Source organism: Moschus berezovskii, chromosome 14, assembly GCF_049115385.1.
Source record: "Moschus berezovskii isolate FMDL1 chromosome 14, NW_MosBer_1.0, whole genome shotgun sequence".
Taxonomy (NCBI): domain Eukaryota; kingdom Metazoa; phylum Chordata; class Mammalia; order Artiodactyla; family Moschidae; genus Moschus; species Moschus berezovskii.
This window is the reverse complement of record NC_142473.1, coordinates 53,515,583-53,536,373: the sequence shown is the minus strand read 5'-3', so window position 1 is coordinate 53,536,373 and position 20,791 is coordinate 53,515,583. Positions and strand designations below refer to the sequence as shown.

General features: G+C 39.9%; 2 pseudogenes; both read left to right on the top strand.

The window, feature by feature from the left end:
• Positions 1–560: 560 nt before the first annotated feature.
• Positions 561–1,781, top strand: LOC129553638 (olfactory receptor 52J3-like; annotated as a pseudogene).
• A 13,395-nt stretch (positions 1,782–15,176) lies between these two features.
• On the top strand, positions 15,177–16,347 carry LOC129553636 (olfactory receptor 52E2-like; annotated as a pseudogene).
• The last annotated feature ends 4,444 nt before the right edge of the window (positions 16,348–20,791 follow it).

Sequence of the window (20,791 nt, the reverse complement as noted above, 5' to 3'; positions counted from 1 at the left end):
ATTTTACTTTCTCACTTGCCTATTTCATTTTGGGTTGTGTCTTCATTCTCATATGTGTATCCTTGATTTTTCATGTGTCCCTCTTCAGATAGGGACTTCATAAAAGGTATGGGGACTGCTAAATTATTCCATACTTTATACTATGTTCTATGTTTTATAGGTTTGCCATGGGCTTGATAATAAACCTTCATGTGTGCTCAATCATGTCTGATTTTCTGTGACTATAGTCTGCCAGACTTCTCTGGCTGTGTAAAATTTCCTGGCAAGTATACTGGAATAGGCTGCCATTTCTTCCTCTAGGGATGATAAACCTAACATGTTAAAAAAAAATAGGACTAAATCTGTATAAGTATTACGTTCTTTACACTGGGCCATTTAAAACACTATGGCTTGATTTAGAATTTGAAAAAAATAATAACCTTCCAAAGCAAAATTTTTCATTTCATATTATATTGAAGTGCTAAGTTAATCATTTTTTAAATAACAAATTCTTACTGAAATTTCTTTTTTTCTTCCTCCTTCTAGCAGTGACAACTTTTCCTACTCCGTGATTTAGAAGGATGTTTTGTCACAATAGGAACATTTTTCACCCAATCACATTTTCCTCATCAGAATCCCAGGTCTGGAAGAGGTCCATGGCTGGATCTTCCTGCCTTTCTGCTCTGTTTACCTTGTGGCTTTAATGGGCAATGTCACAATTCCGCTGGTCATCGATATGGACCAGACTCTCCGGGAGCCCATGTTCTACTTTCTGGCCATCCTTTCAACAATTGATTTGGCCCTTTCGACAAACTTCAGCACCCTGTATGCTGGGTATCTTCTGAGATTACCTTCTTCATTAGATTAATTTTGGAGATTGTGTGGCCCAGATGTTTTGATCCATGCTTTCACTGGCATGAAGGCTGAGGTCCTGGTGGCCATGGCATTTGACCGTTATGTGGTAATCTGTGTTCCACTTCACTACATGACCATCTTGACATCTTGCATGTTGCTGGGCATGAGTTTGTACACTTTAATTTGTTCAGTTCTAGCAGAACACTTACACTTACACTGTAAGTGTAAGAACGCTTACACTTCCCATGATCTATCTCATCTACTGCCTACCCTTTGCCAGGCTCATGTAATTATACTTCATTCCTACTGTGAGCACTTGGGAATTGCAAAACTGTCCTGTGGAACCATTTGCGTCAATGGTAACTACGGGCTCTTTATCGTCTTTTTTTCCTCCTGCACCTAGTCCTCGTTGGCATCTCCTATATTTGCATTCTCTGTGCTGTTTTCTGTCTGCCGTCCCGAGACGCACAGCTAAAAGCTCTAAACACATGTGGCTCCCATGTTGCTGTCCTCTGTGTTTTCTATCTTCCCTCAGTCTTCTCCTTCTGGGCAAAACATATCCTGCTATATTCACATTCTTGTTGCCACCCTCTATTTGGTTATCCCACCCTAAGTCGACCCCAATATTTATGGTGTGAGGACCAAACAGATATGAGAACGAGTGCTCCATTCCTTTATTAAAATATATGGACCATTAGTATGTCCATTAAAAAGCATCTTGATCCAGAAAGAAAACCTGTGTGTGATCTTTCCAGAAAGATGGTGTGTCTAAATTTAGTGCTATAAAATTCCATGCTGGGGATTTGATTTTGGCTCATTAATGATTCTATACTTTGAATAATCTTTGAAATATTTCAAGTTCAAGTACTGATTCCTATTGTGGAAGTAAGAACTGTTTGCATGACTTCACCCTGAATGTGGATAATATGTGCAACGACCTCTCCTAGCATAACGTTTCTTAATACTCTTTTCCCGCCAATTTTCCCTCTCAGTTTAACAAAAGAAAGACAAGGAAACATATAACAAGAAACTTTGTTCCCATAACACAGTTTTAAATATATCATTGATATTATTTATCTTAAATGTTAATTTTAATCAAACATATGAGGTATTTAAGTTGAAATAACCTACTCAGAGACAAGGTGAGTACCAGAAGCCTTATTGTCTTAGAGTCCAAATTAATCACTTTAAATTCAATAATTTCACTGGAATGGAATTGTGATTTTTAATTCATGTAAATGGTAGCACTGTGTATGACCTCACAGACAGTTTTTTCACTTAATATTAAACTTAGAGATATATCTACGCTAATACAAATAAGACATAGTTATTTCCTTTAAAACTTAGAAGAATCTTTCATTTGCATTTTATTTTTCCTCATCTTTTGATGACATGAACAGTACTTTAGTTATTTTTAATTTAGAATCAACGTGACATCTTTATGAATTATTTTTGTGCATATTTGAAAATTTTCTAAAGTTTTTATAAGGGAATTGTTAGAGAGTAGGCTACAGACTCGGAGAAGGCAATGGCAAGCCACTCCAGTACTCTTGCCTGGAAAATCCCATGGATGGAGGAGCCTGGTGGGCTGCAGTCCGTGGGGTCGCTAAGGGTCGGACACGACTGAGAGACTTCACTTTCACTTTTCACTTTCACACGTTGGAGAAGGAAATGGCAACCCACTCCAGTGTTCTTGCCTGGAGAATCCCAGGGACGGGGAAGCCTGGTGGGCTTCCATCTACGGGGTCACACAGAGTTGGACACGACTGAAGTGACTTGGCAGCAGCAGCAGGCTACAGACTAAAAAGTATTGCTTCCTTGGATTGTTAATTATTGTAATTATTCCTTATTTATTGTAATTTCCTTCCCACCTCACCAATTTTTCTGCCTCCCTTCTTAAAAGTCTCATTGCATGAGTTGAGAGCACTTGATATTAACACTTTCCTATAAACCCTTTGCATTTACTACTTTATTTTTACATTAAATGTAGTCATTGCTGCTGCTGCTGCTAAGCTCCTTCAGTCGTGTACGACTCTGTGCAACCCCATAGACGGAAGCCCACCAGGCTCCCCCGTCCCTGGGATTCTCCAGGCAAGAACATTGGAGTGGGTTTCCATTTCCTTCTCCAATGCATGAAAGTGAAAAGTGCAAGGGAAGTCGCTCAGTTGGGTCCGACTCTTAGTGACCCCATGGACTGCAGCCTACCAGGCTCCTCTGTCAATGGGATTTTCCAGGCAAGAGTACTGGAGTGGGTTGCCACTACCCTCTTCAAATGTAGTCATTACAGATTATATTACCTATGGCACAACCATTGTTCTATCACTTTTAAATATAGGGCTCTGCATAGCTTTATTATATACCATCATCCCAACATCTATTTTATATTTGGATTTGTCCATGTGTGTTTATGAATATGTATTCATTTTTACATTTTCTTCTAGTCTAACTGCAATTTGTTCTGGTGTAAAAAGCAGGCAAGAAAATTAAATGCTCTCTTTTTCTATTCCTAACTTGCAGCCATGAAATTAAAAGATGCTTACTCCTTGGAAGGAAAGTTATGACCAACCTGGATGGTATATTGAAAAGCAGAGACACTACTTTGCCAACCAAGGTCCGTCTAGTCAAGGCTATGGTTTTTCCCGTGGTCGTGTATGGATGTGAGAGTTGGACTGTGAAGAAAGCTGATTGCCGAAGAATCGATGCTTTTGAACTGTGGTGCTGGAGAAGACTCTTGAGAGTCCCTTGGACTGCAAGGAGATCCAACCAGTCCATTCTAAAGGAGGTCAATCCTGGGTGTTCTTTGGAAGGACTGATGCTAAAGCTGAAACTCCAATACTTTGGCCACCTCATGCGACAAGTTGACTCACTGGAAAACAGTCTGGTGCTAGGAGGGATTGGGGGCGGGAAGAGACGGGGATGACAGAGAATGAGATGGCAGGATGGCATCACCGACTCGATGGACATGAGTTTGAGTGAACTCCGGGAGTTGTTGATGGACAGGGAGGCCTGGCGTGCTGTGATTCATGGGGTTGCAAAGAGTTGGACACGACTGAGCTGAACTGAACTTGTTTTATAAAACAATTGAGTTATTAAAATTACACAATTGAATTGTACTTAATCTTTCTTCATATTGAATTTCAATTTATACAAGAATATGCTTTTCACTAATAGAGTAAGCTTGTCTGCCTATTCTTTACTCAGTATCTCAATGTGTTAATCACTACAGATTTGTAATATATTTGAATAACTTTCAGAGCTGATATTCCTTCTATAATTATCTTGCCCTCCTTTTGTTCTTTATTATAATTTTTACAAAAAGTGTCACTTTGCCATAGAAAACAATATCCTTATGGAATTTTGAGTTAACTTATTCTTGCGGTCACTTACATAATGTATTCATTTCTTAAAATATCAACTAATAATTAAATATTCTCCACACTTAGATAAGCACAGATGGTAAGATGTTCCATGGTAATTTTGTACTATTGCTACTTAGCTAAGCTTACACTCTATTTCCCAGAATCCTCTCCCCTACTACTTTCAGTTTAGAGTTGGTTACATAAGAAATGTAGAAGCTCTGGGCACAAATGTGAAACGGTAGTCATTTTCTGTTCTGTAGTTCTACACTTTAAGGGCAATGACAGGTAAACAGTGATACTGCTGCTGCTGCTGCTGCTGCTAAGTCGCTTCAGTCGTGTCCGACTCTGTGCGACCCCATAGATGGAAGCCCACCAGGCTCCCCCGTCCCTGGGATTCTCCAGGCAAGAACACTGGAGTGGGTTGCCATTTCCTTCTCCAATGTGTGAAAAGTGAAAGTGAAGTCGCTCAGTCGTGTCCGACCCTTAGCGACCCCACGGACTGCAGCCTACCAGGCTCCTCCATCCATGGGATTTTCTAGGCAAGAGTACTGGAGTGGCTTGCCATTGCCTTCTCCGAAACAGTGATACTAGAGGGTCCTAATTTCTCCTCACTTCCCCCAGCTCCATGTCCAGCTCTCCATTCTACCAACCCCGCTGACAAAGTTATTTCAAGTTCACCACTAGATACTTTACTGCAAGTACACAGATGCAGTAGCCAAAGGTTATAAACCATCTTCCATAAATTTCTTTATCTTCTTCCTTTCTGATTCCATCCCAGAAGCTGAATGTACCTAGCTTTCTGCAGAAAGCAACTCATTCATGTATACCTAATATGTTTAGCAGATTTGTTTTCAAAACTTTTCTAGCTCCTTCTACACTTGTATCAATTCCTGTGATAAATTCTTTACTTCTTGTACTTATAGTAGTTCTGAATCCTAACTGACATAAGTATATATGCATGCATGTATATGTGTGTGTATGTGCATCAAGAGTAGTTCCTGGGTAAAAAGTTCTTAAGAATGCAAATTTAGGATTAGTTCCTTATTCAATTAAAGTCATTAAGATCCCTGTTGGTAATGAGGACACTAGTGGTGTAGTGGATGCAGTGACAAAATTGTTGTGTATATTATCCCTCTAGACTTCCTTAACCAAGTGCTTAAAAAAGGCAAGGCTCTCAATGTCCAAGTATTTCTGCCAAAGAAGATTTTGATAAGAATAAAGACAGTATGGATTTGACTTTTTGTGAAAGATAAGCTGGAGAACCTGAATAAAGGAAATAATGAGCTCAGGATTTTAAATATCTAGCCCAAGGTCCAGGTAAGAAAATGGAAATCTTTTTTGACTATACTAAAAAAATATACATCTCTCACTAGTACATTTATTAGGAAGAAGTAGAGTTGTAAGAATTGAAATGACATTATATGACTATACCCCAGTGAAGCAAATCCTGAGTTCTGCCAAACCTCTCTTATGATTTGAAGCAGCTCTTCTTCTCTTGTTTGAGGTTTATTGTCTCCCCTTGTCCAAAGAAAATGCAATACTCTCCGCTGACATACCTGAATTAAAGTATATTGCTATTCTAGCCCATAAGCTAGTCCTATCATTCCTTATTGTTTCTAGAATGATGTTAATACAAATAAACTGTGGGTCACCTATGTATTTCAAATTTTCTAATCATCATTTTACAAAAGCTAAAGCAAAATGAAATTAATTTGTTAGACTATTTAATAAAACATAATATGGAAACTATTTAAATATAAATTCAACTTAAAATATCAATTAAATATTTTACATTCTTTAAATATTCCAAGTAAATCTTCTTAATTCAGTTCAGTTCAGTTCATTTCAGTCGCTCAGTCGTGTCCGACTCTCTGCAACCCCATGAATCACAGCACGCCAGGCCTCCCTGTCCATCAACAACTCCCGGGGTTCACTCAAACTCATGTCCACAGAGTCAGTGATGTGATCCAGCCATCTCATTCTCTGTCGTCCCCTTCTCCTCCCGCCCCCAACCTTTCCCAGCATCAGAGTCTTTTCCAGTGAGTCAACTCGTCGCATGAAGTGGCCAAAGTATTGGAGTTTCAGCTTTAGCATCAGTCCTTCCAATGAACACCTAGGATCGATCTCCTTTAGAATGGACTGGTTGGATCTCCTTGCAGTACAAGGAACTCTCAAGAGTCTTCTCCAGCATCACAGTTCAAAAGCATTAATTCTTCGGCAATCAGCTTTCTTCACAGTCCAACTCACATCCATACATGACCATGGGAAAAACCATAGCCTTGACTAGATGGACCTTTGTTGGCAAAGTAATGAATCTGCTTTTTAATATACTATCAAGGTTGGTCATAACTTTCCTTCCAAGAAGTAAGCGTCTTTTAATTTCATGGCTGCAATCAGCATCCACAGTGATTTTGGAGCCCCCAAAAATAAAGTCTGACACTGTTTCCACTGTTTCCCCATCTATTTCCCATGAAGTGATGGGACCAGATGCCATGATCTTCGTTTTCTGAATGTTGAGCTTCAAGCCAACCTTTTCACTGTCCTCTTTCACTTTCATCAAGAGGCTTTTGTGTTCCTCTTCACTTTCTGCCATAAGGGTAGTGTCATCTGCATATCTGAGGTTATTGATATTTCTCCCAGCAATCTTGATTCCACCTTGTGCTTCTTCCAGCCCAGCATTCCTCATGATGTACTCTGCATATAAGTTAATAAGCAAGGTGACAATATACAACCTTGACGTACTCCTTTTCCTATTTGGAACCAGTCTGTTGTTCCATGTTCAGTTCTAACTGTTGCTTCCTGACCTGCATACAGCTTTCTCAAGAGGCAGGTCAGGTGGTCTGGGATTCCCATCTCTTTCAGAATGTTCCACAGTTTATTGTGATCCACACAGTCAAAGGCTTTGGCATAGTCAATGAAGCAGAAATAGATGCTCTTCTGGAACTCTCTTGCTTTCTCCATGATCCAGCGGATGTTGGCAATTTGATCTCTAGTGCCTCTGCCTTTTCTAAAACCTGCTTGAACATCTGGAAATTCACGGTTCACATATTGCTGAAGCCTGGCTTGGAGAATTTTGAGCATGACTTTACTAGCGTGTGAGATGAGTGCAACTGTGTGGCAGTTTGAGCATTCTTTGGCATTGCCTTTCTTTGGGATTGGAATGAAGACTGACCTTTTCCAGTCCTGTGGCCAGTGCTGAGTTTTCCAAATTTGCTGGCATATTGAGTGCAGCACTTTCACAGCATCATCTTTCAAGATTTGAAATAGCTCAACTGGAATTCCATCACCTCCACTAGCTTTGTTCGTAGTGATGATTTCTAAGGCCCACTTGACTTCACATTTCAAAATATCTGGCTCTAGGTCAGTGATCACATTATCGTGACTATCTTGGTCGTGAAGATCTTTTTTGTACAGTTCTTCTGTGTATTCTTGCCACCTTTTCTTAATATCTTCCGCTTCTGTTAGGTCCATACCATTTCTGTCCTTTATCGAGCCCATCTTTGCATGAAATGTTCCCTTGGACATTTCCTTGAAGAGCTCTCTTGTTTTTCCTATTCTGTTGTTTTCCTGTATTTCTTTGCATTGATCACTGAGGAAGGCTTTCTTATCTCTCCTTGCTATTCTTTGGAACTCTGCATTCAGATGCTTATATCTTTCCTTCTCACCTTTGCTTTTCGCTTCTCTTCTTTTCATAGCTATTTGTAAGGCCTCCTCAGACAGCCATTTCGCTTTTTTGCATTTCTTTTCCATGGGGGTGGTGTTGGTCCCTGTCTCCTGTACAATGTCACGAACCTCCGTCCAGAGTTCATCAGGCATTCTATCTATCAGATCTAGTCCCTTAAATCTATTTCTCACTTCCACTGTATAATCATAAGGGATTTGATTTAGGTCATATCTGAATGGTTTAATGGTTTTCCCTACTTTCTTCAATTTAAGTGTGAATTGGGCAATAAGGAGTTCATGATCTGAGCCACAGTCAGCTCCTGGTCTTGTTTTTGCTAACTGTATCGAACTTCTCCATCTTTGGCTGCAAAGAATATAATCAATCTGATTTCGGTGTTGACCATCTGTTGATGTCCATGTGTAGAGTCTTCTCTTGCGTTGTTGGAAGAGGGTGTTTGCTATAACCAGTGCATTCTCTTGGCAAAACTCTATTAGCCTTTGCCCTGCTTCATTTCATGCTCTAAGGCCAAATTTGCCTGTTACTCCAGGTGTTTCTTGACTTCCTACTTTTGCATTCCAGTCCCCTATAATGAAAAGGACATCTTTTTTGAGTGTTAGTTCTAAAAGGTCTTGTAGGTCTTCATAGAACCGTTCAACTTCAGCTTCTTCAGCATTACTGGTTGGGGAATAGGCCTGGATTACTGTAATATTGAATGGTTTGCCTTGGAAACGAACAGAAATCATCCTGTCATTTTTAAGACTGCATCCATGTACTGCATTTCGGACTCTTTTGTTGACCACAATGGCTACTCCATTTCTTCTAAGGGATTCCTGCCCACAGTAATAAGTATAATGGTCATCTGAGTTAAATTCACCCATTCCAGTCCATTTTAATTCACTGATTCCTAGAATGTCGACGTTCACTCTTGCCATCTCCTGTTTGACCACTTGCAATTTTACTTGATTCAGGGATCTAACATTCCAGGTTCCTACACACTATTGCTCTTTACAGCACCGGACCTTGCTTCTATCACCAGTCACATCCACAACTGGGTATTGGTTTTGCTTTTGCTCCATCCCTTTATTCCTTCTAGAGTTATTTCTCCACTGATCTCCAGTAGCATACTGGGCACTTACCGACCTGGGGAATTCCTCATTCAGTATTCTATCATTTTGCCCTTTGATACTGTTCATGGGGTTCTCAAGGCAAGTATACTGAAGTGGTTTGCCATTCCCTTCTCCAGTGGACCACATTCGGCTATGGTCCATGTGATCAGATCCACTAGCTTCCTGTGATTATGATTTCAGTGTGTCTGCCCTCTGATGCCCCCTAGCAATACCTACCGTCTTAGTTGGGTTTCTCTTACCTGGGGCGTGGGATATCTCTTAACAGCTGCTCCAAGAAAGCGCAGCTGCTGCACCTTACCTTGGATGAGGGGGTATCTCCTCAAGGCCGCCCCCCTGACCTTGAACGTGGAGTAGCTCCTCTCGGCCCTCCTGCGTCCGCGCTGCCACCGACTATTGGACGTGAGGTACCTCATCTCAGCCGCCGGCCCTGGCCTCAGGCGTGGGGTAGCTCCTCAGGGCCGCGCCTCTTTGCGTGGCCAGTTGTGCTGGGGCCGGCGTCTGTCGCGTCTGCGCTGCCGGGGCCGGCATCTCTCGCGTCTGCGCTTCAGTACTTTACACTTAAAACACAGATTGTTTCATTCACTAAATTTTCAGTGATTAAAATAAAATGCAGCCTTAGAAAAGCAAAGCAAAATATCGTGTTAAACTGAAATTTTTTTATGCTGCTTCAGACTTTAAAGTGAATAAATATTAAAATTAATGGCAGCGGTCTTTAGGGAATAAAATATAATAACCAAAGGAATTGCAAGATTTTTGTCACTTTGTACAGATAGAAACCTGGGTAACATATGCCTTAGAATTTAGAATGAATTCTAAGATGATTCGATCTGAGTAGAAGGAAAATGACATTTCAAGAGACTGAATTTTAAAATAAGGGTGTTAAAATGAGATTGTACCAATTTACTTGACTTAGCAGTTTTCAGTCAGTATTTTATGGAATACATTTTTAAAAATTGAGAGTGATAAAGAGTCTGCTGGGTACATGAATGCTTCATCATGGGTTCGTGTATTAGATGTAGTCTTGGATTTAGCCTCTGTTCGTCCCTAATGGTGTTCTCCTGGGCTCCCATTAGAAAGTGAAGCTTGAGTACAAGATAATTATAAATCCAAAAGTGCTGAAGAACTGGTAAAGGAAATGGGTCAGAAAGAAGATGGCAACTTTCAAAGAATGATCAACTCCATCATTCACCACCCATTCCCAATTCTTGTCTTCCTCCTTTGGCAAGTATAATAAATCTACATTTTATGTAGAAAGAAAAATGAGATTGTAGACTCGATGTTTCTAGGAATGGCTCTAAGACTTTATTTGATTGGTTGAATAAAACCTGGACTCGATGGCCTGCAGCAAATGTAACTGAAATGCCAGTATATCCTTGGAGAAGCTGCAAAAACAGTTTCCAAAGACTTCAGGGAGCATGGAAATTTCAAGTGGATTTATCATGTAATTTCTGCTCAACCAGCCCCCATCTCTATTCTCAGAGAGCCTAGGAAACCTTCTTTTCACTATGGCTGTGATAAATAATATTCATGAGGAAAACCCAGGAAACCAGGAAAATATCCATTTTGACTAATTTCTGTAAACCAGGAAAGATATCATAAATTTTTGCTGCCAAACTACTTTCTGAATTTAATCTTGAGACAATTCTAAAACATAAAGCCCATTGAACTGGAAGCTGTATTTCTTTGAGGAAAATTTCTGTTAAGTCACTAAATATATACTGGTCTTCTTGAAAGGGACATGGGATCATTTATCAGAGTCTTGGTGAGGCCAGGGGAGGAGTGGACTGGACACTGGTCCTGATCTGATACTAATATCTGGAGAAGCAAAATGCCACTGTGGTTCACTATTGAGAGTAGGGGCACATGAAGGTCAGAGAATCAATGGAGTTTTGACTGGTGTCCATCTCATAGTGAACCACAGGGTCTTGGAACCTATCATAGAAAACAATAGCACATCCACAGATGCTATGTGTTAGTCACTTAGTAATGTCAAGCCCACCAGGCTCCTCTGTCCATGGGATTGCCCAAGCAAGAATACTGGTGTGGGTTGCCATTTCCTTCTCCAGGCGATATTCTTCACCTAGGGATCAAACCAGGTCTCCTGCATTGCAGGTGGCTTCTTTCCTGTCTTGAGCCACAAAGGACGTCTCTACATTCATAGATAAATTGCAGAAATGCGTGAGGGTGGGATGATTTGGGAGAATGGCATTGAAACATGTAGGTTGTCATATGTGAAACGAATCACCAGTTCAGGGTCGATGCACGTTACAGGATGCTTGGGACTGGTGTGTGGGGATGACCCAGAGGGAGGATAAAGGGAGGAGGAAGGTGGGAGGGGGGGTTCAGGAAGGGGAGCTCATGTACACCCGGGGTGGATTCATGTCAATATATGGCAAAACCAACCAATATAATATTGTAAAATAATTAGCCTCCAATTAAAAAATAAATAAATAAAATAAAATAAGGTAAAAGAAAAAAAGAAATTGTTTACTTCTGCAACATCTCCGTTGAACTTGTCTCTCAACCATATGAAAGACAGACTGATCTTGGGTAGAATCCATGGTGCTTGGGTTCAATCACATTACTACGCTGTCTTTCAGGAGGTTAAGAGTTCTCATGATTCCAGGAAAGGAGTATAGTTGGTTCACTTAGGCTCAGGTGCATAGCACTGATTTTGAATAACTGGTATGCTTATCTCCAGAAAAGGGCAGAAATCTCTAGTGGATTTTTCTATTTAGCATGCTGCTAAGTCACTTCAGTCATGTCCGACTCTGTGAGACCCCATAGACGGCAGCCCACCAGGCTCCCCTGTCCCTGGGATTCTCCAGGCAAGAACACTGGAGTGGGTTGTCATTTCCTTTTCCATCTACTTAGCATAGGACCTGGCTTAAAACAGGGACTTCTGGACCCTTCAGTCTTTAATAAATGTCACTCTAAGGAGTTTCATTTAGAGACTTTCCTTTGGGAAGCATCATATTAAGCATAAAAATTTCATTCTCTATTTGAGCATACATGAAAATGTAGAGATGAAGATAGACTCTTGGCTTTTGACACTACTTGGGTCCAGAATTTTCAGGTTCTAGTTCCTTTTGGGGGGCATGTATTGTATATCAGAAAACTAATGATTTCCTGAAATCATAAAGAATTCCCCACATGAGTTAAAATTCCTGAGACAGGCAGTAAACCTTGGGTCTACTTCATAATTATCTTTGTCACTCAAAACTTAAGACTCTTTCAGGAAACTAAATATTTAAGGTATATCTTTCTTTTTATCAAAGAAATCTTATAGAGTATTTATATTTTATTACTTATTTAAACAACAGAATACAAAAATCTCAATTAAAATAATTTGTGAATTGCACTTTGAGTTCACCATTCAGAAAAATTCCTTAAAATATGTATTTAAATATCACTTAACCAATGTGCCAGGCTCAGTACTATATCTCTTCCTGTCTCTCCAAATTTATAAGACATTTACTCTTTTTTTCTATTTACCTAAATCTACTTCTGAATCTTTCTGAATTACTTTTCTCTTACCTTTAAAAAAATTACTGTAAACCACTCTAGAACATATCTGTGAGAGATGGGAGATTCATTTTTCTGTCGTTTATTATTCCCCAGAATTTAGACTAATACAGATCATCCTTAAACACCAGAAAAAATATTCCTTAACAATAATTTGTGTAAAAACTACTTGTATTTATTTTACCAATTGCAAAAGCAAGCAAACTTTTACCACAGCATATATGTGTTTGTCTGTGAGTGCATATAGTTGACCCTTGAATAACATGGGTTTCAACATTGTCACTTATTTCTGGATAGTTTTCAATACATATGTGCTATAGTACTACACCACCTATGGTTAACTGAATTCACAGGTGCAGAACCAAAGATATATATTGTTGACTACAGAGTTATATGTGGAATTTTGACTGCATGGGAGTCAGTACCCCTAATGTATGCATCGTTCAAGGGTCAAATATAGGTAGCTGTGTATACATACGTAGCTATCTACATAGAGAGAGAAAGAGAGTTATATAATTATATACGTGCATATATATATATTTATATAGTTATACAGTTCAGTTCAGTTCAGTTCAGTCTCTCAGTAGTGTCCGACTCTCCGCGACCCCATGAATCACAGCACGCCAGGCCTCCCTGTCCATCAACAACTCCCGGAATTCACTCAAACTCATGTCCATCGAGTCGGTGATGCCATCCAGCCATCTCATTCTCCGTCATCCCCTTCTCCTCCCGCCCCCAACCTTTCCCAGCATCAGAGTCTTTTCCAGTGAGTCAACTTGTCGCATGAGGTGGCCAAAGTATTGCAGTTTCAGCTTTAGCATCAGTCCTTCCAATGAACACCCAGGATTGATCTCCCTTAGAATGGACTGGTTGGATCTCCTTGTGGTACAAGGGACTCTCAAGAGTCTTCTCCAACACCACAGTTCAAAAGCATAAATTCTTCGGCAATCAGCTTTCTTCACAGTCCAACTCTCACATCCATACATGACCACGGGAAAAACAATAGCCTTGACTAGACGGACCTTGGTTGGCAAAGTAATGTCTCTGCTTTTTAATATGCTATCTAGGTTGGTCATAACTTTCCTTCCAAGGAGTAAGCGTCTTTTAATTTCATGGCTGCAATCAGCATCTGCAGTGATTTTGGAGACCAAAAAATAAAGTCTGACACTGTTTCCACTGTTTTTCCATCTATTTCCCATGAAGTGATGGGACCGGATGCCATGATCTTAGTTTTCTGAATGTTGAACTTCAAGCCAACTTTTTCACTCTCCTCTTTCACTTTCATCAAGAGGCTTTTGAGTTCCTCTTCACTTTCTGCCATAAGGGTAGTGTCATCTGCATATCTGAGGTTATTGATATTTCTCCCAGCAATCTTGATTCCAGCTTGTGCTTCTTCCAGCCCAACGTTCCTCAGGATGTACTCTGCATATAAGTTTAATAAGCAAGGTGACAATATACAGCCTTGACGCACTCCTTTTCCTATTTGGAACCAGTCTATTCCATGTCCAGTTCTGACTGTTGCTTCCTGACCTGCATACAGGTTTCTCAAGAGGCAGGTCAGGTGGTCTGGTATTCCCATGTCTTTCAGAATTTTCCACAGTTTATTGTGATCCATACAGTCAAAGGCTTTGGCATAGTCAAAAAGCAGAAATAGATGCTCTTCTGGAACTCTCTTGCTTTCTCCATGATCCAGCGGATGTTGGCAATTTGATCTCTGGTGCCTCTGCCTTTTATGTATTTTATATATATATATATATATACACAAATCTTCAGCTAGCCATAACTCTCAATAAACCCATCATAAGTCAAAAATGTATTTAATACACCTAACCTAGCAAACATCATAGTTGGGCCTAGCCTACCTTAAACCTACTCAGCACACAGTCACATTAGCCTACAGTTGGACAAAATCATCTAAGACAAAGTGTTTTTTGTAACAACATGTTGAATATCTTATATAATTTATTGAATACTATACTGAAAGTGAAAAACAGAATGGTTGTGTGGATACAGGATAGTTTTAAACACATAAGTTGCTTCTACTTATATATATACACACATATTGAGAGAGAAAATTAGAAGATCTCACTGTTTACAACATCATATAACTTCTGCATAAACATCTATTCAGTTATAAAGAAGATATTTGAGATTAAACAAGGAGTTATTTGATAAGAAAGAATGTTTGGTTGCCACTCCTATAACATTTTCTGCCCAACAATGATTGCATTTTTAGTCCTCCAGCCTCCTTTCTTAGCTCTCCATGCTCTTGACAGAAAGCACACATTTTAAAGCTATGGGGCATAATCAGTGGTGTGTCACAAATAAGAAATTCTAGTAAAATTATTCTCAAGGTTATTCAATATCCTACTTTTCAGTCTCGTCTTCTTTCCCTCCCTCTGTTTCTATGAAACAAAGACTTAGAGTAATAACATTAATTCAGTTTTTTTTAAATTCCAATTATAAGTTTTCTTAAGGTAGAAGATTTTACTCAATCTGGTAAAACAACAACAACAAAAAGGTTACTGATGAGGTTTTTTTGATACTGGGATCAACAGATAATTGCTTCTTTCAAGTACTGGTAAATATCATGGTAACAGACTGGGACCTCCCAACATGGATCAGCACTCATTTGCAATGAACACATTATATGAAATCACAAGCAAGATGCCTTTTTCCAGTGACACCCAGTTTCACCCCTCTTCCTTCCTGTTGCTGGGAATCCCAGGACTGAAAAACATTCACATCTGTATTGGCTTTCCTTTTTGTGCTGGGTATCTGACTGCACTCATAGGCAACTTCACCATCTTGTTTGTCATCCAGACTGAGCACAACATTCACCAGCCTATGTTCTGCTTCCTGGCTATGCTGGCTACCACTGACTTGGGGCTGTCCACAGCCACCATCCCTAAGATGCTGGGCATATTCTGGTTAAGCTGCAGGGAGATAATTTTTGATGTCTGCCTCACTCAAATGTTTTTCATTCATATCTTTACTGGCATGGAGACAGTTTTCCTTCTTGCCATGACTTATGACCATTATGTAGCTATATGTAACCTTCTTCATTACAGCACTTTTGACTGGGCTTCCTTAGTGGCTCAGTCAGCAAAGCATCTGCCTGTAATGCAGGAGACCTGGGTTCAATCCCTGGGTTGGGAAGATCCACTGGAGAAGGAAATGGCAACCCACTCCAATACTCTTGCCTTAAAAATTCCATGGATGGAGGAGACTGGTAGACTCTGGTCCATGAGGTGGCAAAGAGTTGGACACGACTGAGCAACCTCACTTGTTCACTTGTTCATTACAGCACAATCCTGACTAACAAGATTGTATCTCTTATTGGCTTGGGGGTGATAGAGAGATCATTCCTCTGTATATTTTCTTTTGTATTTCTCATCTTGCAACTGACCTTTTGTGGACACCAAATCATCCCTACATGTACTGTGAGCACATGGGTCTTGCTTGTCTGGCCTGTGCAAGGATCAGGGTCAACATCATATATGGTCTGGGGACCACTGCTCTCCTGGGATTTGACATAATAGCCATTGTTCTCTCCTATGCTCAAATTCTTCATGCTGTTTTCCACCTCCCCTCCTGTGAGGCCAGGTTCAACTCTCTCAGCACCTGTGGTTCCCATATCTGTGTAATTCTAACCTTTTATACCCCAACCCTCTTCTTTTTTATGACACATTGGTTTGGCTGAAATGTTCCCTAATACATCCATATTCTTCTCTTCAATCTCTATGTGGTTATTCTACCAATGCTTAACCCTGTCATCTATGGAGTTAAGACCAAGCAGATTCATGAAAGAGTTCTCAGAATATTCATTCCAAAATAAGCAGCAAATGAATACCTCCAGTTTTGGTCCAAAAGATTAAATGCTAACATGTATACATCTGAGAAATGAAGAGAGGCCTTGAAAATGGCAAATAAGGTGCAGCCATGATTACTTACTGGAAAGGATGTCTTTTAAATGTGGATCTCACTTAATTAGGGAGTGAGAAAAGAACCTTTGATTTCTAAATAGTGTGAGTGAGTGAAAATTCTGTATGATTATTTGGAAGGTGGACAAGAGATATGCTCATGATTTCCAAGATATACGTCATGTTTTTTGTGACTAGGTCAAGTAACAGAAGATATTTTTCTATTTTCACTTTGGGTACCAGGTATTCCTCTTCCTCTCCTCTTTCTTTTTCTCTCTACCTCTTTTTTTTTCCTAGAAAAAGTCATTTTAATTTCAGTATTCAAGTGAGGTTTATGAAGACAGCTGAGCGCTGAAGAATTGATGCTTTTGAACTGTGGTGTTGGAGAAGACTCTTGAGAGTCCCTTGGATTGCAAGGAGATCCAATCAGTCCATTCTAAAGGAGATCAGTCCTGGGTTTTCATTGGAAGGACTGATGCTTAAGCTGAAACTCCAATACTTTGGCCACCTCATGCGAAGAGTTGACTCACTGGAAAAGGCTCTGATGATGGGAGGGATTGGGGGCAGGAGGGGAAGGGGATGACAGAGGATGAGACGGCTGGATAGCATCACAGACACGATGGACATGAGTTTGGGTGAACTCCGGGAGTTGGTGATGGACAGGGAGGCCTGGCGTGCTGCAATTCATGGGGTTGCAAAGAGTCAGACACAACTGAGCAACTGAATTGAACTAGATATTCGTCTTCCTCTCCTCTTTCTTTTTCTCTCTACCTCTTTTTTTTTCCTAGAAAAAGTCATTTTAATTTCAGTATTCAAGTGAGTTTTATGACCTCTTGAAAGAATAAGTTTTCTTTTAAATTACGTATGGGGTTGTCATCACAATCATTCTAGTATTTGCATCTTCTAAAATTCTTAACCCAGTCCTGAATACAAAGACTCTAAGAACAAAATATTTATATCCCAGAAGCTTTGACATTCTGCAAGAGCATGCCTTTTCCCAAACACTAACTTCTCTTTACGAGTTTATGCTTATTAGCTGGGATTTGAAGCTCAATAATAATACTGCCAGTTAATGTGAAACTCAATCATGGACTTGAGAATTTTGCTTTATGAAAACAGAGAATTGACATTTTTTTATGCTATAAATGGGCATTCAGAGTCCATGAACCATGCTCTGATTTTATTTAGGGATAGAATATTTTCCTGTCAGACCCCGCTCTTCCCATTTCTTGGTAGAAACATGGTATGGAGTGCATCTCTTGGCTTCCTGCTAGTGCATAGGACACTACTGCACAACCCACTTGCAATGCCTACCAGCCCTGCTGTAGGACATGATTTCTCCTGGTGCTGTTCTTCACTTCATATCCCGTACTTGATGGCAGTATGTGACATGCTGCTCTGACACTATTCAACTAGTGTTTGTCTTTATACTGGTGCCCTTGTTTACTGCATATGTCACTTACAACAGTAGTTTAAGGTGCTCAGCGGAGCTGGATAAACCATGCATTCAGGAGGCATGCGCAGTTGATAACAGACCAGTTTACATGCCTTATGAAGGTAGTCAGGAGACTTATCTGTAGGCTTGCTTCTCCACATTCTGATACAATGAGCTAACGAGAATAAGGTTTAGGGGGTCTTAGTGTGCTAATGGGATTCCCAGGTGGCTAAGTGCGTAAAGAAAATGCCTGCAATGCAGGAGACACCAGAGATATAGGTTCAATTCCTGGGTTGGAAAGATCCCCTGAAGGAGGGCATAGCAACCCACTCCAGTAATCTTGCCTGGAGAATCCCATGGACAGAGGAGCCTGGTGGGCTACAGTCCATAGAGTAGGACAAAGAGTTGGACACGACTGAAGCTACTGAGCAAATATACTGCTCATCCTTTGGGCAACTGAGCTTGCAATTTCTCTTTAAACTAGTTGCCCTAATAATCATATGGTAAGTAGGTTTGATCACTCATCTTTCTGAGGGCAGGTACTTGGTTTAAACACAGAGTCACTTATATTTTTTAATCCTTTCAGCATCATGATTGGGACATAAACTCTGGGTTGAGAAGTTTGAAAAACCTTTTACATCATTTTCACTTCATGGTTCTTTTTATGAAACTAAAATTCCTGATTGGAAAAGCAAAAATCTTTCTAGATACAAGGATGAAATTTTAAGAGGTGTTTTGAATTAATTGTGGAAGCTATAAACAATTTCATTTTACCCAATGTCAGAATTTGAAAAAAATATTTTGCTTTACCTCTGTCTAGCTTGCTCTTTATTCTCTTTCTTCTTTTCTTTCTCCTCTTCTTTCTTCTGATGCTCATCTTTATTCTTTTCCTCTATTCTCCAAATTTCTGTCAGTCAGTTCAGTTCAGTTCTGTCACTGAGTCCTGTCCGACTCTTTGCGACCCCATGGACTGCAGCACACCAGGCTTCCCTGTCCATCACCAACTCCTGGAGCTTACTCAAACTCACGTCCATTGAGTCGGTGATGCCATCCAACCATCTCATCCTCTGTTGTCCCCTTCCCTCTTGCCTTCAGCCTTACCCAGCATCAGGGTCTCTTTCAATGAGTCAGTTCTTCACATCAGGTGGCCAAAGTATTGGAGTTTCAGCTACAGCATCAGTTCTTTCAATGAATATTCAGGACTGATTTCTTTTAGGATTGACTGGTTTGATCTCCTCCCTGTACAAGGGACTCTCAAGAGTCTTCTCCAACAACACAGTTCAAAAGAATCAATTCTTTGGCGCTCAATCTCTTTATGGTTCAACTCTCACATCCATACATGACTACTGGAAAAACAATAGCTTTTACTAGATGGCAAAGTAATGTCTCTGCTTTTTAGTATGCTGTCTAGGTTGATCATAGGTTTTCTTTCAAGGAGCAAGTGTCTTAATTTCATAACTGCAGTCACCATCTGCAGTGATTTTAGAGCCCCCCAAAATACAGTCTGTCACTGTTTCTGGTGTTTCCCTATCTATTTTTCATGTAGTAATGGGACTGGATGCCATAATTTTAGTTTTTTGAATGTTGAGGCAATGGCAAACCACTTCTTGCCTTGAGAACGCTATGAACACTGTGAAAATTTCTGTCAGCCTGTTTCAATTTGTCTTACTATTGCTCTCTCTCCCTGTTTTACCCACCTCTTCCTAACCTAACTTAGTTTACCATTTTATTTACACTCAAAGTACAAACAACTTTTTTCTTATTGATTTTAATGAGTAGTTGACTAATTGGGTTAGGAGAAATATAAGTAAAGGAAAGCAGTCAAGTAAATGAAAAATTCACTCCTATAAATACTAGAAATTCTGTATGCTTAAAATTAAATACATAGCCATCTCATTAAAATATTTCTTATACAGTTTATCTCATTTCACATTCTAGCAAAGTATTGCTCAAAATTCTCCAATCTGGGCTTCAACAGTACCTGAACTGAGACCTTGGAGATGGTGAAACTAGATGTAGAAAAGGCAGAGGAATCAGAGATCAAATTGCCAACATCCACTGGATCACAGAAAAAGCAAAAGAATTCCAGAAAAACATCTACTTCTGCTTCACTGACTACACTAAAGTCTTTGATTGCATGGATCACAACAAACTGTGGGAAATTCTTAAAGAGATGGGAATACCAGACTACCTTACCTGTCTCCAGAGAAACCTGTGTGCAGGTCAGGAAATAACAGTTAGAACTAGGCACGGAACAGTGAACTAGTTTAAAATTGATGAAGGAGTACATCAAGGTTGTCTTTTGTCACCCTGCTTATTTAACTTATATGCAGAGTACATCATGTGAAATTCCAGGCTGGATGAAGCTCAAGCTGGAATCGAGATTGCTGGGAGAAGTATCAATGACCTCAGATATCAATGTCACCCTAATGGCAGAAAGTGAAAGAGGAAAAGCAGAGCCTCTTGATGAAGGTGAAAGAGGTGTAAAGTTGACTTAAAACTCAGCATTCAGAAAAATGAAGATCATGGCACCCAGTCCCATTATTTCTTGGCAAATATAAGTGGAAACAATGGAAACAGTGAGAGACTTTATTTTCTTGGGCTCCAAAATCACTGAAGGTGGTGACTGCAACCATGAAATTAAAAGATGCTTGTTCCTTGGAAGAAAAGCTATGATTAATCTAGATACTGTATTAAAAAGCAGAGACATCACTTTGTTGACAAAGGTCCATATAATCAAACTATTGTTTTTCCAACAATCATGTACAGATGTGAGAGTTGGACCATAAAGAAAAAGGCTGGACACTGAAGAATTGATGTTTCAAACTGGTGCTAGTGAAGACTCCTGAGAGTCCCTTGGACTTCAAGAAGATCAAACCAGTTAATCCTAAAGGAATCATCCCTGAATATTCATTGGAAGAACT